Source organism: Gossypium arboreum, chromosome 9, assembly GCF_025698485.1.
Source record: "Gossypium arboreum isolate Shixiya-1 chromosome 9, ASM2569848v2, whole genome shotgun sequence".
In the NCBI taxonomy this organism is placed as follows: Eukaryota; Viridiplantae; Streptophyta; class Magnoliopsida; order Malvales; family Malvaceae; genus Gossypium; species Gossypium arboreum.
Genome location: NC_069078.1, coordinates 51844418 through 51854738, shown reverse-complemented (window position 1 = coordinate 51854738; position 10321 = coordinate 51844418). Strand labels below are relative to the sequence as shown.

Here is a 10321-nt window from a genome sequence, read left to right as displayed (position 1 = left end):
CTTTTTATGAGAGAAGAACTCCCATACCACCACCCTTTGTCCAGTTGGGATTGTTGGTTTTAAAATTCAAAATTGGAAAGAATGAAAACACCTAAAAAAACCTTACCCAATGTTAAGACATCTTTTTTTTTTTATTATTAGCATGAAACAAATTCAAAAGAACAATAAATAAAAATGAAAATAAAGTATTCTAAACCTATACGCATGAAAACCTTTGGAATGTCGATCACAAAAGGATCATATTCAACTGCTATCAACCTTAAAATAATAGGAAAAAAACAAAACAATCAAATATAAAATGAAAAGCTCATTCCTAATTAAATTCAAAATTAACAGTACAAAAATCTTATAAAATTTGAGACATTAATAAAGAAAAACTAAGGTAAATGAAGTCTAGAATTCAAAATGGAGCCAAGCATGTAATTGTGATGTTAAAAATAAGTTTACAATATTTTGAATTTCTTTTTGGGTATAATCATATGTATTTTCATTTGTTTTATAATCTTAATATAGTCTTTGCCTTATTTTGTGATAGGGATATTGGCTTTTTTTCATTCCCACCAAGGAGCTGTAGTTGTACAAAAATAGGGCTGAACTACCTTACCTTATGTTATTAGTAAATTAGAGTTGAATATATACCCTAGTTTTCTTACTCGTGCAGATTTACATAGAGTATAAATTAATTATAATTCTAATAGCTATAAAAATCTTTCAAATATGAATCTAATATTATGTTATTTAACAAGTAAAATTAAATAATTTAATATGTGCAGATGATAATATTGATTATAATTATAAAACAATCAATGTGCCTTTAATTAATAATAGTGTAAATTAGTACTTATATATACATGTATAGGTTTATTGTATTTAAATTAAAAGATACATTTAATACCCATCAAAATTGAATTTAAAATTTAATTTCATTGAAAAAAAACATTCGGTGATGAACAACTTTGAGATTTTGTCTGATGATCGGGTTAGTGACAGTGATAGCACTAACGTGGATCGTAACACCAAAAAAGTTAGGTTTCAGGATGAAAGTGATGACTCAATGGAGAATATGGTGGTAGATATGGCTCCGTGGATTTTCATGGAAAGATAAAATTTTGGGAGGGACGGGTTCTGGATCTCTTAATAGTGCCACTGATTTGGACCTAGAGTTTAAGGATTGTGATATCCTCAGATCCACCATGAATGGAATTCCCACTATCGACTTTTCTGATTGCTTGAAAAAAATTCTAGTAAAGGATATGGAAAATACTGTTGTTGTCAAGTTATTGGGACGCAATATAGGGCATGGAGTCTTATATAATTGTATTATCAGCCTCTGAAAACCCTCTCAACCTTTTCACATAATCGATGTAACAAATGGGTATTACCTAGTCCGATTCCAAAATAAGATGACTATGATATGACGCTAACTCAAGGTCCATGGAAAGTGTTTAGAAACTATTTTACAATCTAGCCGTGGACGGTGGACTTTGACCCCTTAAAATGTTTCCCAATTGAGGCTTTGTCCTAGATCTGCTTTTCGGGCCTGCCGAGATTCCTGTACAAAAAACAGATATTAAAGGAGATTGGAAGCTTGGTCAGGAAAGTGGAAAAAACTAGATATTAAAATGAATAGTGAAGCAATGGGGAAATTCACTAGAATGGTCGCGTTTGTAGATTTGGGAAACCCGCTTACCGCGCAAGTTGTGGTCAATGGCCAGGTGTAGCAAGTGGAGTTTGAGGCTTTAATTGAGTTATGTTTTTCATGTGGAAAATATGGTCATCTTAAAAGTCTTTGTCCTTCTTCTTTGGCAGATCGAAACATTCACAGTGGTAAAGAGGATCCTTCTAGCCTGATAAACAACAAGCCAATTTCGGTAACGATAGGAGAAGCCTTCGGTCTGTGGATGGTTGTTGAGCGCAAATCTAAGAGCGATCAGGTTGGCAACCAAAATCTAAAGGTGAACATCTCAAAAAAAAATCTGTCTGGTTCCATATTTGAAATGTTATCTTCATTGGAAACACAATCTATGGGAATGGAGGCGAAACAATCGAAAATGGGGGGAACTAGGTTTCAGCAATGTGCTTTTATTAAAAAATTAAATGACAAGGGGTGGGGGAAACAATCTGGGCTATTGGCTAAAAAAAGCACGGGTAAAGGATGTTTGGGTCAATGAAATGGTGGTAGACTTGAGGAGCAGATTAGGTTACTGGCGGAAAAGGATGTTGACAGGAAATGAATACTTGGTGTTTTGGCCTGGTGCAGGCTAGGTCACTTTTGGGAGAGAGTCTTAGGCCCCAGTAGGCTGGTGGCCAAAATATTACTTCAGTATACTCGGTTTTGAAAGGAACAATGGACATGCAGTAGTCTTACCCAATTGCTCCCGAAACAAAAAATCACGACAAGCCCTCTTATCTACACTTCAACACCACCTTCGAAGGCCCCCTTAAATCAGTGATTGTTTTAAATTCTAATTTTTGTAACCATAAACGACATTCAGTCGTAACTTTCAAGGAAAATTTGGATACCAATTCCAAACAAAAAATGCTAAAAGAAAGTTTTGTGGCGTTTGAAAATCTCACTGGTTTTTCCAAAGGGCATGGTGTTGAGAGTAACAAAGGGAATAAGTGTAGTGGAAAAACATTAAATAAAATAATGTAGGTGTGGGGGATGGTTCAAACCTACTAGTAGTTCATAAGTGTCACTTCTGGAAGCCCTGAATTCTATGGCAAAGCTTATTGGTGCACAAGTGGAAATTTCTTCAGATAAAGTTGACACCCAAGACGGTAGTGTCAAAGCTTCTGCTACCTTTTAAGTGGTTGGTATTCTTACTCATATTTATTTTATTTATGAATTTTACTATTTTCTCTTGGAATTGCTAAGGTTATACTAGTTTGAAGTTTCTTCGGGTTTTCTGTGAATATAATCGAGAACATAGACTGGATTTTATTAGTCTTTTAGAAACGAGGGTCAGTGGAGAAAAAGTAGATTCGATTATTACAAAGCTAGGTTTTCAAAGTTCTCATAGTGTGGAGGCAGTCGAGTTTTCAAGCGGTATCTGGATTGGATAGAGAGAGTCAGGTTGTGTGGACGTACAAGAAAGTCATCCCCAATTTGTATTAGTCAAAGTCTCTGATATCTCTTTCAGGCAGCCCTTCTTGGTCTCTTTTGTGTATGGCAGCCCTAATAGCCGCAAACAGAGACAATTATGGGAGGCATTGCAAAAAACTATTCCATTGCATGGATCTCTATGGATGGCGATTGGTGACTTCAATGCTATCATTTCCTCTAGTGAAAAGAAAGGAGGACAGACTTTAGGAAAAAATGTGCCCTTTTTTTGGCAATCTTATAGATTTAGCTCAGTTTCAAGACTTGCGTTTTCGAGGTTTGCAATTCACTTGGTAGAGAGGCGGGATTGTTGAGCGTTTGGACAAGGCCATTTGCAATAATGTTTGGAATTTAAATTTTTTGAATTCTATGGTGACATATCTCAAATTTGATCACAAGCCTTTAAAAATGTCTCTTGTGCTCGAGTATCACTCACCAAGGAGGGCATCCGTTTAGGTTTTTAGTAGGTTAGATTGATCATCCAACATTTTCAGACTTCGTTAAACTAATTAGAGAGTCTCTGCTAGCATGTCGACAGTGCACTCTAAGTTTGCTAATCAGGTTAAAATATGGAACAAAGATGTGTATGGTCATATTACTACTCGTAAGAAGATTCTGAATTGAAAATTAAAAAACATTGAGATTGAGCGTGATAGAGAAAACATTGAGATTGACATTGAACATGTTACATCATGAGGACGTTCTTTGGCAGTAAAAGGCACGTTGCGATTGGTTGGTTTTAGGGGACCGCAACACCAAATATGTCCACACTCGCACTGTGATGAGAAGGAAACAAAATAGAATTATTTCCTTGAAAAATTATTTGGGTGAGTGGATTATGTATGAAGAGCAACTGAAGCTTGAAGCAGTCAAATTTTATACTACTTTATACAGGGAACATCCCGGCCTACTGAATGATTTACCCTTTAATACTTTCCTACGCCTTAATGACAAGGATTTCAATCTCTTTATTAGGTAGGTGTCTGATGAGGAAATCAAAGCTGCTCTTTTTGATCTGATACCTTTGAAGGCACCTGGAATCAATGGTTATCATGTTTTATTTTATCGAAGCCAGTGGAAGCATGTTGGTACCTTTGTTTGTAGGTGAGTTAAGGGTGTTTGTGAGTTTGAGTGCATTGACTCAGAGTTGAATAATTTTCTTATTGTGCTTATCCCTAAAGTTCAAAATCTAGAAGGCTTCACCTATTTTTGGCCAATCAGTCTATGCTCTATTATTTAGAAATTGATCTTGAAGATCATTGCAAATTATTTTAAAGTGGTCTTTCCAAGAATTATAGCTCCTGGATAGATATATTTTGTAGTAGGACGGAACATCACTGATAACATTGTCATTGCGCAAGAAGTTATACACTCTATGAAGGGTATACAGAAAAACAGGAAATGGATGGTCATCAAAATCGACCTAGAGAAAATTTATGATTGGGTGCGTTGGGATTTCATTGATGTGTAGCTTCAAGCTGCAGGTATTCCTATTTTGTTACGAAATGTTATTATGTATGCAATTTCTAGCTCTACCATGCAGGTTTTGTGGAATGGGATCCCAACTCAAAAATTTCATCCGGCTAGGGGCGTTCGTTAGGGATACCCATTATATCCCTATTTGCTTATACTGTGCATAGAGTGGTCAGGTCATAGTATTCGTACTGCCATGATGTTGGTAATTGGTCCGCTATAAGGCAGGCTCCTGATGGCCTACTGTCATCTCATCTTTTCTTCGTAGATGACTTAATCCTTTTCGGCCATGCTAAAGATCGCCAAGGTCGGGTCATTAAAAACAATCTTGATGAGTTTTGTAATTACTCAAGACACTAGATTAATATGCGGAAGACAAATTTCTTCATCTCTAAAACTTTTGATGACAGCTTGGGAAGATGAATAAGCAGATATTTTGGTTTTCAAAAAGTGAGAAACTTGGGGTCTTATCTCGGCGTGCCCCTTTTCCATGGAAAGGTCACTAATAACACGCTACGCTTCGTAGTTAATAAGATGCATAGCAAACTAACTAGATGGGATGCCAGACAATTCTCTTTAGTTGGTAGGGTGACTTCGGCGTAATTGGTTCTGTAACACCCCTAACCCCTCTTTGTTACCGAATTAGGGATACAAAATATTACTGAGCAAAACAGAACATTTAACTTCACAACAGAACAATTATACAAATTAAAAGATAACATAATAATTGAATCTAATCATGGTAAAAATACACTTATGGGCTTTAACTCGAGTCTACGAGGCCCTAAAACCAATCTAGGATCAAATCGAAACAAATTAGAAAATTCTAGAAAAACTTGAAATTTTTTTAAATAGGAGTCCCATAGTCGTGTGGCCAGGCCGTGTGACATAGCCCAGTCCGTATGAATATTAGAAGTTTGGACACACAGCCATGTCCCAGCTCGTGTGTCTGCCAGTGTAGGTATTTGGAATAGGGCTACACGGTCATGTCGTAAGTCTTGTTCCAAATCGTGTGTGTATTCGATGTTGGATCACACGACTGTGTCGCTAAGCCGTGTAACTCTTTGTGACCGTGTGCACCAACCTAGACCTGAAAATTAATAAGATACATAACCGTGTGAATAGGCTATGTATGGCACACGGCCATGTGGCAGCTCATGTCCCAAACCGTATATACCAAATATGCCTTCCAAAACAAGCCAAAAACAATGTCATGTCATAAGTTTCAAGACAAAACCAAAAACGACCATTTTCATGCCTTTAAAACTCAATCAAACAAACTTATAACATACCAAAAATCCAACCTAAGTGCCTAACCAATATGTGCTCTCATTGACACCACAAATTAAACATCCAATCGAACCCATATTCAAAGTTAACATGAAATTAGCTTTAAGGCATACTAAAATCTCCTTTTCAACACATTCATTTACCATATGTCAAACTAATCACAAAAGGCATTTAGGTAATGACCAAAAGCACTTCAAGTCTCAAGCATAACCCAAAGATTCCAAACATAGATATACAACCCTCAAAGCTTACACAAACTAACTTATAAACAACATCATCATAAACAAATTAACTTAAAGGCTCCTAGTACATGCCATTTATAACCCGACAACAAAATAACTAAACCTTCTACCAAGATGAAGTGTAACAACTTATTTTCAGTGAAATCGAAATAGTGGTTTTGGAACCACAAATTCGATGATTAAATTATTATTATTTTAATGTCTATGGGACATTAGTAAGGTCGTATTAAAATTTATTAAGAAATTTTGATGTTTGCATGATTAATTAAGTGAAAAGGACTAATTCATAAAAAGTATAAAAGTGGAGTTCTATTAGTTAAAGGAGTTAAATAACTATAAAATCTTAAACTAAGGGACTTAATTGGTAAATAGGCCAATTAAAGTGATAGTGGATGTTTATGGACATGGTTTTGATGAAATTATTATCATTTTCAAAGGTTAAAATAGTAATTTGATAAATAAAATTAAAATGACTTAATGAAACAAACTCATCTTCTTCCCTATTTCATCTTTCCACCAAAAATCACCATAGACACTGAGCTTGAGCATTCGGTTAGCTTTCTACCTTGCATGTAAGTATTCCCCAGCCCTGTTTTTAATGATTTTTATGTTTTTGAGGTCATTTTAACGTAATCTAGCTATCCCGGGGTCAATTTGTAAAACTGTTAAATGTTGAAGGTTATTCCATGAATGTTCTTGAGTGGTTCTTGATTTTAAATGCTAGATTATGAGCCTTTGTTGATAAATAAAGAAGTTTTACAAAGTGATTTTTGATGAATTTTGGAAATTAGGGACTAAATTGTTAAAGGTACGAATTCTAGGGTTTTAATGTGAAATGATGATAAACATGGGTTGTTTCAAGATCCCTTGCATATTTGGTTAACATGGATTGAGATTAAATTGTATAGATTGTAAGTTATAAGCTTAAGGACTAAATTGTGAAAAAGGTAAAATGTTAGGGGTAAAATTGATTGAAATTGTCTATTTAGATCAAGATAAACCACGTACGGACCTAGATCGAGGTAGAGCAAAAGCTTTGGATTAGCTCGATGTGACCTTCACGTCCCTAGTTGTCGAGGTAAGTTCGTATGAACGATTATCGTATTAATACTATTTAAATTATATGTTATTATGTTACTTATAATGGTAATTGAACAATGTATAAGCAAATCAATGTTATGAGGGCTATTGACTCCCAATTAAACCTTAGGAATTCGTAGGATACAAATGAAATGTCATTAGGGAGTTCATGTTTCGGGTTATGGTCTTGAATGCCCTACCAATGGCTAAGGTCCAACATTTGTTGTAGATACTCCACAGCCCGTGTAAGCAACATCGTGTAGCTTATATTTCGACCCAAAACTCATGTGAGCAATGATATAAAGGAAAGTTTACAGTTATATGTAAAGGCACACATTGTGTGAGCTTTCTCGAGTATCCGATGAGATAATAGATGGTTCAACGGGCAAGAAAAGAGATTGAAAAGGTAAGTGTTTAAGTGAAATCAAACATGATTTTATGGAAAGAATGCATGAACTAATTGATGTATTTCATATGGAAAATAACTTATGCTATGTTTGATTCATTTGAGTTATGTGCAATGTGCTAACTTTTGTATTAATGATGATGTATAGGTTTGTGCCAAGCTTGTGGTTTGGGTTATATTATGCTTATACTTTAAGTTATATAAATGAAATGGTAAGTTATGTTTTATTTTCTACGAACTTACTAATCATTAATTGCTTACATAGTTTCTTTCCTATGCTTTATAGATTATCAGAAGCTCTATCGATTTGGAAGCTCGTCAGAGATCTGTCACACTATCCGACATAAATATCGATTGTTTTTTAATGTTTTGACCAAGGTTATAATAGCATGTACAGGTTGAATTGTAATGTCATTTTTTTGAATGTTTAGTTGGTGAATTGGTTTGTATAAGTTATTGAAGTTATCTTGATTGGTACCTTTTGATGCCATGTTGGATTGTGTTAAATTGGTTAACTTGTGATGCATGTTTTGAATGTCTCTTACAGTATATTTGAAATGGTTTTGGTAATGTTCAAGTTTGTGGCATGTTTTAGCAAGTTTTGAGCTAGGATTTGATAATTGAAATGTGGCAAAATTTACATGCTTAGGTAAGTGTTGTTATGTGTATTTAAGGTGCCTTTGAATGGCATATTGGTTAGTGGTGGTAGGACTTTGAAAGTGACATTTTGGTGTATGTTTTGCTAATGGTTAAGTACCTCTAATGTGTGCATGAATGGTTTGAGAAGTTAAGCATGATATGGTATGGAAATGGTTTGATTCTAGGTGAATATTAGGTCCACACGGCCTGAGACACCAGCGTGTGACTTAGCTGTGTGTGACACACGACCTGGCGACATAGCCGTGTGCCATCTGAGAGTTCCTCTGTATGCAAGTCAGTGAGTTACACGGCCTGGCACACAAGTGTGTGGGGCAACTCAAAGAGTTACACGGCTCGACATACGGGCATGTAACAAGGCCGTGTGACCCTACTCAGAGAGTTACACGGGCTGGGACACGGCTGTGTGTCCCTAGTTCGAAGATTACACTCCCTGAAACATAGGCGTGTGTCTCAGCCATGTGAGGCACAAAACCTAACCACATGGCCGTGTGACTCCTATTTCTAAAATTTTATGATTTTTTCCTAAATTTTCTAAATGATTTCAAATTGGTCCCAAATCATTTCTAAGTTATTTCTAGGGCCTCGAGGGCTTTATTTAGAGACAATATGTATGTGTGTGATTAGTCTATGATATGTTTATGTTATTAAATGAAATTAAGTTTAGATGTTCTGATTGTACAGTAATGCTCCGTAACCCTATTTCAGTGACGGATACGGGTTAGGGGTGTTACATGAAGAATGGATAGTGTGAATATACTCCGACTAGATTCCAACCGATCGAGCTTTTCGATGACCTACAAGACGAAGAAAACAACTACATAAGTAAACAGTGCTTAATAAGCTCGTATAATCTTAAACTTTAACTTACCATTAAGAATGTAACTGAACCATTTAACAAGATAATTCAATATCTCGATCGTAAGTTCATTAATCACCAATACACATCACAAATCTCACACGATTAGTGAGTTCATATATAATACATGTAAATTTATTGTGTTGTCAATTACATATCCAAAAACACACTTGGTTCATATCTCAACCATCACATATTCACTTAACATTTAATATATTTATTTCAAATATTCATTTCAATTATCCCTTTTCACATATTTATATTCCAACAAATACTTTGTATAAACACTTCATATAACCGTTCATATATCTATTTCTATATAAACATTTCATATAGTCGTTTCATAAAACCATTTATCACATAACCATTATGTGTAAATTCATTCATTAGAATATATATTACTATTCTATACAATACAAACATTATGAGATTAGTAAATGTAACAATGAAATATACAATTTCCAACATATCTTAGATCTTATAATAATAAATATGTCATGTACACATTTCATTTATCACGTAACAAATAAGCATCACTTTTACATTTAAAGTATTCATACATTCATATTCAAACTCACATATATAAATCATGTAACATTTATACTTAATTATAAAACATACAAAGCATGAAACTAACAATTCTTGCCAATATACCATCGTTGCAACTTTCCAAAACATTTAAACCTAGATAATTCATATAATTAAAATACCACATGATAAATGATCATACACCAAGTCATGTTATAATAACATCTCATTTCAGATAATCGAAAGGATAACACTCATTCAAGTTAACTTTAGAACTTTAATTAACTCACGATGTTGCTCACACAAGCTTTAGAGTATCCGTAACACATGCAAAATCTCAAACAATCGTTATGGTCTGTATCACCGATACATAGTACTTGTTAAATATTCACAGACTCAAATCCTGCTAAATAAACACTGACTCAAGGCCTGCTAAATAAACACCAGCTCAAGGCCTACTATTCAAGTACATCATTTTCTCATTATATTCACTTATTATTTATTTTCTAATTATTAACTAGATAAATAACAGCATTAAATCTAATTATAATAAAGCATGTAATAAGTAAAAATCACTATATACATAGGAATAGTAGTACGAACTTACCTCAGCTACAACGGTTGTAAAAGTAAAGTCGATGATTAATCCAAAACCTTAGCTTTTCCACAATTCAAATCTGGTT

At 34.6% G+C, this 10321-nt stretch overlaps 1 long non-coding RNA gene across 1 annotated transcript; it reads left to right on the top strand.

The window, feature by feature from the left end:
- The first annotated feature begins 1538 nt into the window (after positions 1-1538).
- On the top strand, positions 1539-2098 carry LOC128280888 (uncharacterized). Its single transcript, XR_008271084.1, has 2 exons — positions 1539-1715; positions 1810-2098. It is a non-coding gene; the product is annotated as an uncharacterized LOC128280888 (long non-coding RNA).
- The last annotated feature ends 8223 nt before the right edge of the window (positions 2099-10321 follow it).